At 58.7% G+C, this 14,960-nt stretch overlaps 1 long non-coding RNA gene across 1 annotated transcript; it reads right to left on the reverse strand.

The window, feature by feature from the left end:
* Positions 1-4,404: 4,404 nt before the first annotated feature.
* Positions 4,405-6,078, reverse strand: LOC140686164 (uncharacterized). Its single transcript, XR_012059748.1, has 4 exons — positions 5,865-6,078; positions 5,514-5,723; positions 5,310-5,396; positions 4,405-5,024 (listed from the first exon to the last, which is right to left on the reverse strand). It is a non-coding gene; the product is annotated as an uncharacterized lncRNA (long non-coding RNA).
* Between the last annotated feature and the right edge of the window lie 8,882 nt (positions 6,079-14,960).

The raw sequence follows: 14,960 nt of genomic DNA on the forward strand, positions 1-14,960 counted from the left end.
CGGCTCTCTGCTGGAATTTCACTGCTCGAGGGAACTCAAGTAAGTGGAGTGCCACGGTATTTGTCCCCTTGGCTTCTGGTTCATTTCACTCAGCGTAACGTCCTCCAGGTTCATCCACCTGGTAGCGGGTGCCAGAGTTTGCTTCCTCTTTAAGGCTGAATACTGTTCGTGGTGTGGATGGACCACACGTTGTTTACCCACCATCTGCTTATGGATGATGTGCGAGTTCTTCTTCCACCTTTCGGCTGCTGTGCATATGCTGTGAACATGGGTGTGCAGTTATCCGCTCAAGTCCCTGCTCTCACTTCCCTTGGGCATAGGCCCAGATGGAGGGTATGGTGACTGTACGTTTGATTCTTTTGAGGAAGCACCATCCTGTTTTCCGCTGCAGCTGCACCATTTTACATCCTCACCAGTAGTGCGCAAAGCTTCCGATTTCTCCACATCCTCGCCCGCACTTTGGCTTTGTTTTCTGCTGTTCGATGGTATTGTTGTTTTAATAGTAGCCGGCCTAGTGGGGGTGAAGTGACACCTCTTTTGTGTTTGTTTTTTTTAATGTTCACTGCGTTTTTTCAAAGCTCTTTTTTGGGGGGAGAGGGTAACTGGGCTTATTTGCTTAATTTTTAAAAATGGAGGTACTGGGGATTGAACCCAGGCCCTGCTACACGTGAAGCGCACACTCTACCCCCGAGCTCGCTGTACCCTCCCTCCTTGTGTGGTTTTGCTTTGCATTCGCTCCTGATCAGCCATGTTGAGCATCTTTCCAGGTGCTCGTTTCCAATTCTTCTTGTCTCCTTTGGAAAGACGTCTATTCAAGTCCTTTGCCCATTTTGAAAATCAGGGCCATTTGTTTTCTGCTGTTGAGTTCTAGGAGTTCCTTGTATATTCTGGGCATAGCCCCTTAGATGACACGCGAATGTTTCCCCTCATGCTGAGGTTTGTCTTTCACTCTGTCGATAGTATACTTTGATGCACAGAGGTTCAATTTTGCTGTAAATCAGATTCATCTCGTTTTTCTTTTGCTGCTTGTGCTCCCGTGTCAGATCCAAGGAGCCGCTGCCCAGCCCACGTCGCGAGGCTTGTCCTGTTTCCACGTGAGGGTTCTACTGTTGTAGCTCCTGCCGCTTTGCCTCTGGTCCGGTTCGAGCTCATTCTTGTGTGAGGTGTGAGGGGAGGGTCCTACTTCACTCTCTAGCACGTGGACATGTGGGTGGGTGTCTTTAAGAAGACGTGCAAACGTTGTAGGGAAAATGTGTTCCAGCTCAGTTGTGACAGCAACCCGGATCCGGGCGAGAGACCAGGCAGCACTCGGAGAGCTGGAGAAAACTCAGGTTTGTTACGCCAGAGGAGATAACACTCCAAGCTCAGGACCCGTCTGTGGGTTTACGCCGGCTTTTACAGGCTGCCAGTTTACACTTTGCAACATCATATGCAAATAAGGTATAACAGAAGTTGACTAATTAGGAACAAGCTTTGTAGAAATGGACCAATCGGGAGTGAGAGAAATAACCAATCAGGGCTGAAGGAAATAACCAATCAGAAGTGAGCTCAGGGAACCAATAGGATTTTAGGGGTAAGTAAGCCGGTTCAGAGGCAAAAAGTGAGATGGAGCCTCTGGGCCAGGGAACCGGATGGTGCCGGCAGGAGAGTAGTGGCCCTGTCTGCGGGTCCTGCCGGTCTTTTTATGGGGCTGCCCGCCTCACTCCCCATGCTTGCCCCTGGACATTTCCCTCTGTTCTAGTCCTGCTTCTGGCCGGTTCTGGCTCTGGGATAGAGTGAATGTTTGATGAAGACCAGTTGCTTAACCTTGGCTTGGATTTGTGAGTCAACACAGAGACGGACCCAGACATCCCAGAACACTCAGCTGCAAACAGTAAACACGCACATACAGATGGAAGTCGGACAACGTGAGCGGTCTCACTGGCCGCCGCCGTCCCAGGGCCCAGCACGCTCTGGGCCGGGCCGTGGGAGACGGGGTGAGTGCGAGGGTTCTAGCAGGTGCTCGGCGGGCTCCACCCTGTCCCTGCTGTCCAGAGGCTTCGCCTCCGGCCCGGCCCCCACCTCCCCCACCCCGTCTTTCCTTGGAGCCAGCAGCGCTGCCCACCCCCGCCTCCCGCCGGGCCGCCCTCCACCCCTCCAGGTGGCCTTGGGAACCTCCGTCTGTTCACTGGCCCGGTCCTGCTAAGCCTGCTCCTCACATGTGCGGGGCGTCTGTGCGCCGTGTGTGGCTGTGATGCGCGGCCACTCCCAGCTGTGCTCCCTCCCCCTCGCCCTGCTGGCCAGGCGGCTCCTCGGCTGTGTCCGGGTGGGGCCGGTGTAGACCATGCACGCCCAGGGCGAGGCGAGCCCTGCCCACGCTGGGCGCCTGCATGCTGACCGCCCGCCTGGACGCCTGCAGTCCCCATGCAAAGAAAGGTGTGATTCAGGGCTTCAGGAGGATGACAGGTGTGGGAACTGGCATCGTTTTAAAAGCTGGGAGCCCCGTGCAGCTCACAGTCCAGGTACAATGGCCGAGGTGTGAGGATCCAGAAAGGCCAGTGGTGGCTTCTGAACGATGCTTCCGGCTCCTCTTCCTCTCAAGGACTTGGATTGTCCCCTCACCACCAAACACACCAGCCAGGCCCCCGGACCTACTGACCCGTCTCCCTCCTCCACACACCTAGGCTGGGCTCCTGCTGGGCTGCCGGGGCTGCTGACCAAGCTCACTCTTGGTGGCGGGTCGCCATTGATCTCGTTTGTTACCCGGGACACCTGCACAATGCACAGCTGACGTCTCTGGCCCGTGTGCTCTGGGCTCGAGCTCTATCTGGGAAGCTGGGCCCTCCTGCGGCCTGGGGGCTGGGGAGACGGCCTTAGGCCTCTGTGATGGGAGGACCGCCTCCCTCCCTGGACCCAGGGCTGAAAGGCACCTCCCTAAGCGTGTCTGTGACACTTCGGTGTGATGGCTTCCCAGTCAGTGACGTCACGTGAATGGATGAAGAGCCCGGACCCTGGGTCCCGGGTGGCTGTGTGTGGGGCCTGGGCAGGGGACCCCAGTCGTCTGGGTGTGGTTAGAGTGGGGACACTCGCTGACACCCAGGAGCACCAACCTGGCTGGCTGTGCTCTGACCCTGTGTGTGTGACACCATGGTGACACCGCACTGACCCTCTCAGCCATCTCTGCTCATTTTTCAAAGGAAGAAAGTAGGAGCAGGGAGGGAGTGGTGGGGTCACTGTGTCCTCATCCTCACCTGCCCCTCAGCCCAGGAGCCCAGGCTGCATTTCACCCCAGCCCCGTGGCCAGGAGCCCCTCCTGCCACCCTCCCACACCTGGGCCTCCAAACTCCTCCTGGTCCCCACCTAGGTGAGAGCAGGGCAGAGCCACAGAGGGAAGGCGTCTTGTCCCTGAGGGGCCGCACGGGGCAGGCGTCCTGGAATGGACTCTGACCGGGTAGGGTGCAGACTTGTCTGGGGTTAAACCACAGGCGCCTTCTCCAGTTCCCCGGGGACAGGGACGAGCCTCAGCCCCGTCGGATGAGCCGGGGGTCGGGGAAAAATGAGGTGCGCACCTCCCCCCACCTCCCGTGTCTCCAGGTCCGTTCAGCACCCCCAGCCCCCGCTGGCAGCGTGCTCCCCTGCCCACACCGATCGATGGTGCCACCTCCCTCGGCGAGCCCCTTGGCGGTCCCCAGTGGCCCATGGGATGACATTTGGGTGCTGAGGCTGCCGCTCACCAGCCCCCAATCTCCAGTGCCCCCTCCCATCTGCCGGGCCCCTGCCCAGCCTAACAACAGCGGAGATAACAAAGACCACCCAAGTCAAAGGCTCTTTATTCAGTGTTCCGGGCAGCCTGGAGGCGGGAAGAGCTGCGTGGGGCAGCAGGGAGGTGGGGGTGGACCAGAAGCGCGTCCCCTGTGACTGTTCAGGGTGTACACCTGGCTCCCTCCCGTAGGTCCTGAGCTGGAATAGGCGACAAACTTAGGGAGGCCGGCGGGCGGTCACGGGCCAAGCTCTGTCGGTTCTGGGCCGACTGCTTTTGCTTCCGGGACGGTCTCGGGAGGCAGCGGTCTGGCCTGGAGCCAGGGTGACTCACGCGGCCACCCCAGCTGGTCCTGGAGGCGGCAGGTCGGCCACCTGGGCAGGTTGCTGAAGGCTGAGTCCGAGTCTCATCTTTCACGTGATCTGGCCACTCCTGTGTGTACATGCAGTCTCCCCCGGCCAAAATTTTTCATCCTGAGTTTAAGCAGTCACGTCAAGATGTAAGAGGTAACTGGTGGTTGGGGGGCTGGCTCAGCGGTAGAGCGCGTGCTTAGTTGGCACGCAGGAGGGGTTCATTCCCCAGTGCCTCCACTGAAAATAAACTTGGCTCCCCCTCCAAAAAATAATAAAAATTTAAAAGTAAAAAAAAGCGACCATGAAGTCATTCTTTTCAGCGTACAGCCGCGTGTGCTGTAAGCGCCGGGAGGAAGGCGGTGTCGTGTGGAGGCAACCTGCCCGCTCACTACGCCGTGAACACAGAAAGTCATCGCTCTTTGTCTTGTCCCCGTGTTTCAGCAATGTGAAGTCACGCGCGGCTGAAGGGGATGCTCTTGGCTAAGGGGGCGCCGCCCAGGCTGGTGTCCCTGGTGAGTGTGTGTGTGAGGCAGTGTCGGGTTCAGGTGTGAACCCAGGAGTGAGTGTGCAAGTGCGTGCGCGTGTGTGTGCCGTGGGCGAGGCTCCGTGCTCACCAGTGATAAATACGAGCCCAGCAGGAAGCAGTTAACACCGCTGCTGCCATCAGCTCAGAGGCCCAGTTTCCCGTGTGGTCAGGGGACGAGGGGATCTGAGTGTCACAACAGCCGGTGGGGACCCCGGGTGGAAGGCAGCTTGTTTCTGTCGGCAGCAGCACGAGTGGATGTGACTTCTGTCCAGGGCGGCTTGCCCACGTGGCCCTGCAGGACGTTGTCTCACCCGCTTGTGGGGTCAGAGCCTCGGCCTGAACCGTTGGCTGACCGGGCGCTTTTCCTCCCATGGTGTCACACCCCCGGGAGGGGCACTGGCTGCAGCTGAGAAGGTGGGAAGTTAGGGTTAGGGTCTCCCTAGGGTCTGGCTCCCTGACCGCAGAGCATCACCTCCCCTCCTGACCCCCCACACGGTGCCTTGGGGGACTCAGAGCACCCAGAAGCCCCAGAGTCCTGGGGACACTTGCAGGCCACCACGGACACTGGAAGAGAACATAGGGGCCCCTCCCTGTCCCCTCAGGAAGTGCTAGGCATTGCTGCGTCCCCAGTTTGAAGGCCACTGGCCTAGAGAGGCCCCTCTGTTCTGGCCCCCTGGCCCCCTGGGCTCACCTGGCCCTTGGTACAAACTTCTCCACTGCACGGGCACCGGCTGGCAGCACCTTATACACAGGTGCATCTCCTCCGATGACCAGCATCCTGGGAATAGGAACATAGCATTCTTTTTTTTTTTTGTAATTGAAGAAATATTATTTTATAATAACTGCACTTAATAAAACAAACAAATCCGAAGAATGTAAAAGACACTTTGTGTACCTGCTCCTCCCACCTCGGGCTGGCCCACCGAGGTGACCACCGAGAGCTCTCATCTGAGGGTCGTTTCTGGTAGCCTTTGTCCGTGTTCGTCTTCAAACCCTTTCCCGGGTAACTGGAAGCTCTGCAGACTCCACCAGGTCCCATTGCAGAAGCCAAACATCAGTCCCCAGGGATTCGCACCTTCATCTCTGGGATCTGGGATTATGTCATCTGAGAGGGTAAAAGAGATTTTGCAGATGGGATTAAAGTAAAGGTCTTGAGAAGGGAGGTTATCCTCAGAAGGCAGAAAGGTCGGAGAGAGAAGTGGCCATGGAAGCAGAGGCCAGAGAGGGCAAGAGACGTGGTGCCGACCTTGAAAGGCAGAGGAGGAAGTCGAGGAGGCCGCCAGAGGGAAAGCAGCCCTGGCCACACACCGAGCTCGATTTAGGGCTTCTGACCTCCTAACTCCAAGATAATAGATTCGCGTAGTTTTAAGCCGCTCGGTTGTGGTCACTTATTAGCAAACTCATGCACAACCATTCTCCAAATAACCATAAAACACGTTTAAGCAGCGTGAGAGTGGAGACATCCGTGGAGCGGCTGCAAAAACTCACATAACAAGACCGCATTTAAGAAAAGCCGCATTCAAAACAAGACGCAATTATTTCATAAGTAGCAACAAACAGCTGCAAATCCGTCTTAACAGACGGGTGGCCCTGGTCCAGAACCTTGACACGCATGTTTATTTTGCCACTTGGAATAGTAAGAGGACTCTCATTCGAGCTGCGTGGTTAAGGAGGCTCTGGCGCCCGCTCTAGCTGGTGGCTGTGAGCACAGCCTTCCGAGCCCGGCCGCCGGCCCGAGTGTCCCAGGAGAATGGGCTCCGGCTGGCTCCCGCTGTGGCGGCGCGGTCCCTGCGGGAGGGGACCGGGGCCCTGGGCGTCAGCTTGCGGCTTGCGGCGGGGCGGGGGATCAGGGGAAGGAGCAGCCCCACTTGCCTCCCCTTCTGCCCTCACGTCACTGGGCTTCAGGGAGCCCCCAGTGAAACCAGCACGATGCAGGCTGCTCTGCACCCTGAGTCTGAACCCCGGGGAGCTGCTGGGCGTGGCACCTCGAAGAGGCACCCAGGCCTGGAACACACCCATTCTCTCTAAACCTCTCAGGATCCCCACTCCTCACAGTGCTACCCTGGGCGGGCCAGTGTCCCACTCACAGCTGTGGGCCCTGTACTCAGCACCAAGGCCTGAGGCTGTTTACAGGACGGAGCAAAGTAAACCAAAGTTCTACTTTTTTTTCCCCAAAATGTGAAATTCCCTTGGAATGCTGCTCTTTGTGGTGATGGGGTCTAATTGTTACCATTCCTGCTGCTTCTTATAAGAAAACAAAAATTAATCCAGGACGGTTTCTAAGACAAATACTGCAGTCTCGCAGAGGAGACGCTGCCTTGGGAAAGAGCTCGGGCGTTCTCCTTTCTTGCTGCAGTTCCTTCTCCTACTTAAAACCAAAAAATAAATCTCACATCCAAACCACTGGCCTACTCTGGAATGGAAGGCCCCCCAACCTTCTGGGAGGCTTTATGTATATATTTACCTAAAATTTAGTCTAACGGCAATCATCTAACCATCTTTTATTCTTTTCTATGAAATATCTCGCCAGGAAGAATCCATGTACAAACTTGTATGGAACTGATTCTCTTACTGGCCAAATGGAAATACAGCTGCCGTGTGCTCCTGGCCCATTCACTGAGAAGCAGTATAAACACCTTATTTGTGCTCTGAGACAGTCAATGTCATTTTTTCTTTCATGGTATGACTTTTTTGACGACAGGGACCCCTGAGGGTCAGCCATGGCGTAGCCCACACCACCAGTCAGCAGGATGGGGAGGGAGGGCAGCAGGGGAGGGGTGGCCACCGCAGAGAGGGAAACCCAGGTTCATGCGGCTACTTCTTGGTTTACTGTTTTTAGACCTTATTTGCTGGCTTCTTGCTATGAATGATTGGATTTTAGCTCTTTTGCGTCCTAATTTCTCCTCCCCATCCTCTCAATATCACGATTTTTAATTTATAAACAATGTTTGTGTTATTTTGATTGAAGAAATAGTGCTTATAGCAAAGACCAGTGGTGTACGCTGTCACACATCTTTTCCGATACTGCTTTATGTTTTTCCTGGCCTTTCCACATGCCTTTGTTTTTTTCCCTTACACTGTTTTAATCATACCCTCATTTTCCCCCAACTCTCCCTCACGTCAGGTGCATTGGTTTCCTCTGGCTGTGTACTCAAGGGCCACAAAGTGGCATGGCTTAAAACAACAGAAGTTTATTCTTTCACAGTTCAGGGGGCAGGAAGTCCAATATCAAGGTGCCAGCAGGGCCATGCTCCTTTTGCAACAATGCTGAGGGAGGATCCTTCCTTGTTTTTTGCAGTTTCTGACAGTTGCCAGCAGTCCTTGGATTTCCTTGGCTGGAAGCCACATCAGCTCAATCTCTGCCTTCCTCGTCACATGGTCATCTCTCTGTGTCTGTTTGTCTCTCCTCTTCTTATAAGGACACCGGTCATACTGGGTGAGGGCCTGCTCTGGCCCTGTGTTGCTGCCCCTTAATTGGATCACATCTGCAAAGACGCTGTTTCCAAATACAGTCACCTTCACGGTACCGGGGGGGCAGGGCTTGCACATTTCTTCCTGGACACAACTCAATCCACAGTATCAGGGATCCTTTCCCATCCCCAGGGACTTCCCTCCAGAGCCCTCCATCCTCCTGCTCCGCGTTGAACTGGCTGCTCTCCACACCTGCTCAGAGGGACTGTCCTGGCTTTCCCAACACTGTCCCCATGAGCTGGAGAGACTGCTTCAGGGACCCACATCTTTTTCTTTCTTGGTTTATCTCCTCATTTTGCTAAAGTTGTGTCCTAAGAAAGGGTGTGTGGGCAGTGTGTTTTCTGGGCTTTTACGTGTCTGAAAACAGCCTTAGCCACTTTTGCACTTGACGGATCGTTTGTTCAGTGAGTGAATTCTCAGCAAAAGTAACCTCCGGCAGCATCTGGATGGACCACTCTGCCGACCTCTGTACCTCCAGCTGCAGACAGTCAGTCCTCACTCCTCCGTGGGTGGCAGGTATTTTGCTCCTCAAAGATCTTTCATGACCTCCTTTCCCCCCTTGATATTCTGAAGTTCACAGTGATGCATCTAGTGGGGGCTGTTATTATTGTTGTTCATTTTGGGGGGCACTTAAGTGGATCCTTGTGGCCAGGAGGTGGCCTCCTGGAAACACACCGAGCACAGCGAAGAGAGGGTCCCGCTCTCAGCGCCACCCAGACGGGCCGCCCGGCGCGGACCCTTGCTGACGCTCCTCCCTGCCTCCGAGTGTGGGCGCGCCCCGTTTAGGGCCTCCTCTGCCTCCTCACTCCTCAGCGTGGTGGCCTCACTCCTCGGGCTGCAAATGCACCTGCACCTGCCTGCTCGCCAGGGACTGGGCCCCCGGGTCTCCCGAGTGCCCTGCAGAGCCGCCCCCCATCCTCCTGAGCTCTCCCCTCCCCTCCCGGGGTCTCAGAGCCACAGCCCCCTCCCAGGCCCCTTGGGAGGTAATTTTTTTCTTTTGTTGTTGAGGGGAGGTAATTAGGCTTATTTATTTATTTTAGAGGAGGTACCGGGGGCTGAACCCAGGGCCTCATGCGCACTAAGCATGTGCTCTGCCGCTTGAGCTATACCGCTCCCTGCACAGCAGTTCTTGCAAATAGGGGCCCAACCCCCTCCCTCTGGCTGAGGCCCAGCAGGTGACCTGATGCCCCGTGTTAGGGCACCTGTAGGGTGAGGGGCTTTCCTGGAGGAGGAGGGGTGGTGGGCTGCCAGAGGACAGGGGCGGGGGTCCCCCCTGCCCGCTGCGTCCCCGGGCCAGGCGGGGAAGGCCCCCCAGCTGAAGACGCGCGGAGGGACGGGAGGACAGGCGTTTGCCCACCTGGGTGAGTCTGTGGCAGGGGCTCGAGTCGGGCCGGAGGACACGCTGCAGCGCCGGGTCTGGCTCTGTTTGCTTTGCCGGGAGCCGTGTATTTGGAGGGACGTGGTCCAAGCGCAGACTCGGGACCTGCTTCTCTGGAAAGCAACCCCCGTGACCCCGTCTGCGGGGCTTTCTGAGTCCCTGTGCGCGTAGGGGGCAGAGAAACGTGCATGGGTCTCCTGAAAGCACCTGGAATGTCCCCGGGGACCCCAGCCTGCTTCTGTCCACGGCCCTCCCTGAGCCTGCGCTGACGGAGCGCCCGTCCCACCTGGACCGTGGAAGAGGCTTCAGGCACGGCTCCCACGGAAGCAGGGCTCCAGGTGGCCCCCAGGGACGGGGCCAGGACCACCCGATTCCCTCCTGCCCCGGGGCCCGCATCCCACCCTGGGGCCTGAGCACAGCGTGGGCAGCGGGCTCTGACTCCGCAGCCCCTGCGGGACAGAAGGCGCCTGTCGTCCTTCTCTGTGAGCCCACTGCCTCCCTCCCCGGGGGCCTCCTCCGCCCACCCGACGCCTCCCGTCCAGCCTGGTTCCTTGTTCCCTGTAAATAGGTGGTCATTCCCTCCTTCACCCCATCCTTCAGCCCTGGCCGTGAAAGGGAGGCAGCCCCCTGCCGGGCTCTGTGTTCCGAGCCAGGAGGTAGAGGGGACCCAGGTACCATTCCACCTGGGCCGGCCCAGACCAAGTATGAGGAGATGGAGCTGGGTGGGGGTCGGGGGAGGCCAGGAGGGAGCCACTTTCCTCCCAGGCCGGCAGCGAGGGCAGGCCCTCATCCTTGGAAAGGTGCTGGCAGTGATGGCTATAGGGCAGGCGCAGTTCTGGGTGCTGGGGATGCAGGGTGGAGAGGACGGAGTCCAGAGCTCACGGCCTGAGGCAGATTCACAGCGTGTGGCGCAGAGTGCAGTGGGGCTGGGAGGGCAGGTGCAGGGGGCTCCTCTGAACAGAAACCAACTGAAGAGGGGCAATGCCTGCCGACCCCTGGAGAGGAGCCCATTAGGAGAGCAGCACGCGCAAAGGCCCTGAGGCAGGCAGGCCCTCTAGTAGTGGAAGGAACTGCGGGAGGCAAGGAGGAGAGGGCAGAAGATCGGGGTTGTGTGGTGGTGGTTTGGGCTTTCCAGGTGGGCCCCATGGGCCCCAGATCCCCTGTCCACAGCACAGCTTGCCAGCTCCCCTAGGTCCCCCAGTTCCCCCAGGTCCAGTGCCTACAGCACCCAGTGGCCAATGGGCATAAAAAGACATGTCTGTCATTCTGGGAGCCTAGACACAATTTTGAGGACTGAGTGTAAGGCAATCCGGAGAAAGCAGCAACGATTCAAAGACGAGGGGCTGTCCCCAGCTCCTCCTGGGGCTTTCGAGTCTACTCCCTTGCCGCCTTCGGACACGTTTACACTCTGTAAATGTTGGGTAAACGATAGCAATCCAGGTAAGTCTTATTTATGGACAGTGGGTTGAATGGTGCCCCCAGAGACACGTCCAGGCGCTCACGCCTGGTTCCCATGCATGTGACCTAATGAGACAGGTCTCTGCAGATGTCATCAAGGTAAGACTTTTTGGGTAAGAGCACCCTAGATTTAGGGTGGACCCTGAAGCCAGTGACTGGTGTGTTCGTAAGAGAAAGGAGAGGAGATGTGAGGCACCTGGACAGAGGAGAAGCCGTGGGAAGAAGGAGGCAGCGAGTGGAGTGATGAATTTACGAGACAAGCAGCTCCAGGACTGCTGGTAAGGAGGGAGCCTCTCCGGAGCCTCCAGAAGGAATCAAACCTGGGACACCTGGAGAGGACTCTGGTCTCGGGAACTGTGGGAGGGGAAAGCTCTGCTGCTTTAAGCCTCCCAGTCTGTGTCTCAGGAGACTGGCTGGGATGCAGATGAATTCTGCAGGGGAGTGGTGGCGGGAGCAAGGCTGACTTCCCTCTGCCCAACCGTGGACCAGCCAGCTCCATCTATTCCTTTTCTCCCTGTAAATTTATGCTTTTTCACTCTCCTTTGACCTGGCTGGAACATCTTACCAGCTCCCCTACTAAATACAAGTTAAATAAAATCGTCAGTATGCGTTTATTGTCTATCTGCTTCAGAGCCATGATTTGGCCTCTTTATGAAGGCTGTCTTTTAACGTGGATGATTGAGAGATGGCCAGACAGAAGCTTCTGGATGTAAGATGCATCTCTTAGCTGCTGATCTGAGCACCTGCTCCACCGTTGACTCGTGATTTAAGAAAAGGAAAACTAAGTCAGAGTGGCTTTAACCCTGCAAGGCACGTCAGCTCTGGAACCAGAAGGAAATAACCCCAGCAGATCTGCTCAGGTTTGCGGAGGCCCCGGACCTCAGCCCCCGAGGAGGAGACACACACGGGAGCCTCAGGAAACGGCTGTGGGGGACAGGGCTCAGGGGCCGGCTCAGTGGGACGGGCTGGCCTCCTAATGTGGCAGCCTGGCAGGAGGGGGTGCGTCATTGGCCCCAGGGCAGCACTGAGGGCCGCTGGCGGGTCTGTGTCCCTGGTGGCAATGTGGGGACATCAGCTGGGGCATCTGGTCAGCCCGGGCCGAGCGCACTACAGCTGGGCCCCGAGCCGCCGCCAGCTGCCCCCTCTTGCTGCATCCCTTCCCCTCCCCCGCCCCATCCCCCTGCACTCAGCCGCTGGCTGCTGCCGTCAGCAAGAGCAGTACTAGTAACTCCAGCGGCCGCGGTGGTGGGCGGGGCTCAGGATCGCTCCGGGCCAGAGGCCACTTGTGACCTTTGCCCTCTCCTGGGGCTGGCCCTGTGCTGGGCCAGCGCGGTGCCCTGGTCACGGGGGCCCAGCCCCGCGTCCCTGCTCTGCGCCCAGCCCCCACCCGCGCAGGGCTCGGTCCAGGTGTTCCAGGTGGCTGCCCAGGCGTTGATGCGTCACCGCTGTTTCTGGTTCTTCCCGAGCGTGAACTCACACCTGCTCTTGCCCTAGGCTTTCTGGAGGGGTTTTCCAAAGTTGGACGGCGACCTCACCTCGGGGCCAGGGAGGCGGAGGGCCGGGCGATGCCTCCTGCTCGTGCTCCCCCTTCTTTCGCTTGTTCATTGGTAGGGGGCTTCGCCCCGAAGCTGTCTCGAAGGGCAGGTGTGTCTGCTCCGCGCAGAGCGTAAACAGCATCAGCCCCACCGGTGGCCCGCCTGGTGACCCAGACCCTTGAGGGCAGGCAGCCTGGACAAGGCTGTTGTGTGGGGACGCGGCCTGGCCAACACCGAGTTCTCACCTGCTGTGGTTTTGACCTGCGACGTCTGCAGACGTGTTTGGGTTGTCATTCCTGTGGCAGATGCTGTCACCAAGCACCGGGAAGTATCCCGGCCCCACATGGCCCAGGACAGTGACCGGGCCCCAGGCATCCACGGTGCTGAGTCGGGGGTCCCGCTGTGGACAGAGCTGCACTGACTCCTCGGGCTGGGCTGGGCTTGCTGGCAGCACTGGTGCCCGCCGTTCAGTCTGTGGAGTGGCTGCTCCCACTGCCCCCACCGCCCCGGGCTATGACCAGCCTCTGCAGCACATGCCCCCCCCACCCCGTTCTCTCTTCCCAGCCCTGCCGGGGGCCTGCCGTCCACATCTGCCTCTGTGTGGTCCCTCTGCACCCCTCCCCTGGACAAGCTGCTCCCGGCCCTGCTGGGGGTCTTCCCTCCCTCCTTCCTGGCACGCACAGCCTCTGAGGGGACCACAGCGGGCAATGCTGTCAGTGCCCACTTCACTGGGTGCAGCCCGGCTCAGTCAGAGTCCCGCGGGGGATGCCAGGCCTGGGTGACCTGCGGGGCCCAAACTGTCATTGTGCCTCCTGCGGAGGAGATGGGACCATCACATCAGTCCCCACTGGAGCGGCGGGGCAGGCTCTGTCCGGACGACGGGGCTTTGGAGCTGGGCAGGCACAGGAGGCGATGAGAGGCAGGACAGGGAAGGGACACCTTGGTGGGAAGCCTGGGGTAGGTGAGACCAGGCGCTGGTGGGGGCCAGGGACGGCCTGAGCCCCTGCAGGGGGGGTGCAGGGGGCCCGAGAGTCCGGCTCGTTCTGCAGGTGGCCCGGAGAACAGCAGGTTTGAGGTGGGGGCCCATAGCACAGCTGTGTTGCTGGAAGGCGTGTGAGGATGGACCAGGGAGGCCAGGATAAAGGCCCAGCCACGGGGGGTTAGGTGCAAATGCCCTGGGCCCAGGCACAGGATTCTAAATCTTGCTTTCTCACACGTCTCCAGGTCAGAAGATAACTTCTTCCATCACCACGGAGATAGGCCTGAAGGGGGGTCAGGACCACAGAGACAGGCCCTAAAAAGGGGCTGGACCGCAGAGACGGGCCCTGAGGGCATTAGGACCAAAGAGCAGAGCCCTTGTGGGGATTAGGACCACAGATACAGGCCCCGAGGGGGCACTCAGGACCACAGAGATGGGTCCCTGGGGGTGGTCAGAACTACAGATCAGGGCCCCAGGGGGTCAAAACCACAGAGCAGATTTCTTGTGGGGATCAGGACCACAGAGATGGGCCCCGGGGGCGGGGGTCAGGACCACAGAGATGGACCCCACCACTTGCACGTGGTCAACTAATGTGGTTCCTGGGACCTCTGAGAGCCAAGGTCACTGACAGGTCATTTCCAGGCCTTTCTGTAGCTGAAGCCCGGGGCACCGGCTACATCAGATTACATCAGATCACATCAGGAGTCATGGTCTGGGAGCAGATTCTGGAAGGTTTCTCAGGCTCCTGTGCAGCCTGGGAGAAGCTCAGGGCTCCCTCCTCCCTCATCCCTCCACCCACCAGGGGAAACCAGACCATAGACTCAGAGCTGCCCTAACACCCCCGCCCCCACCCACCAACAGCGGTTAACCCCAGCCCTCCGGGCAGGCAGGCCTTTCCGATGCTAAGAACCGGAGATTTGAGACCTTTCCAATAGCTGGTGAGGGGGTCAGGAGAGGGTGGGCACCTCCCACCCCGCGCGCCCTGGCAGTGCCCTCCGACCCGACCACGTGCCGCCCTCGCCCCACTGCCAGTGCCAGAACACCCCAGGGGCCTGGAGCCTGTGCAGACAGGTTGTGCTGTGGGAGGCAACACCCCCTCCCCGGAGATGGTTGGGCACCAGAAGCACTCTGCCTGGCGCTGGGTGACCCAGGACCTCCTGGCAGGAAGAGCCCTCCTTGAGCAGTGGGCTGAGGATTCTGGCAAAACGACAGAGGGCGGGAGCACTGGAGGGAACCAGGGGCAGCCACCACTTCCGAGAGCGAGCATGTCCTGATGGCTCCAAAGAAGTCTGCCAGCCTCAGGACAAGCTGGGTCACCCCTTATGTTGGGCTGCGGGTCAGTGGGGCCCCAGCTCACTGGGCAAGGCCAGGCCCTGCGCAGTCCCCTCTTCTCCGAAGCCTGCGCCTCTGCAGGCCCCCCAGATCACCATGGGAGGAACACCCCTGGCTTCGCGGCCAGCAGTCAGCCCTGGCGCTGGCCCGGCGCACGCCTTCAGGAGACGATGGATGACTCAACCGGTG

The sequence above is a fragment of the Vicugna pacos genome, chromosome 1 (genome assembly GCF_048564905.1).
Source record: "Vicugna pacos chromosome 1, VicPac4, whole genome shotgun sequence".
Taxonomy (NCBI): Eukaryota; Metazoa; Chordata; class Mammalia; order Artiodactyla; family Camelidae; genus Vicugna; species Vicugna pacos.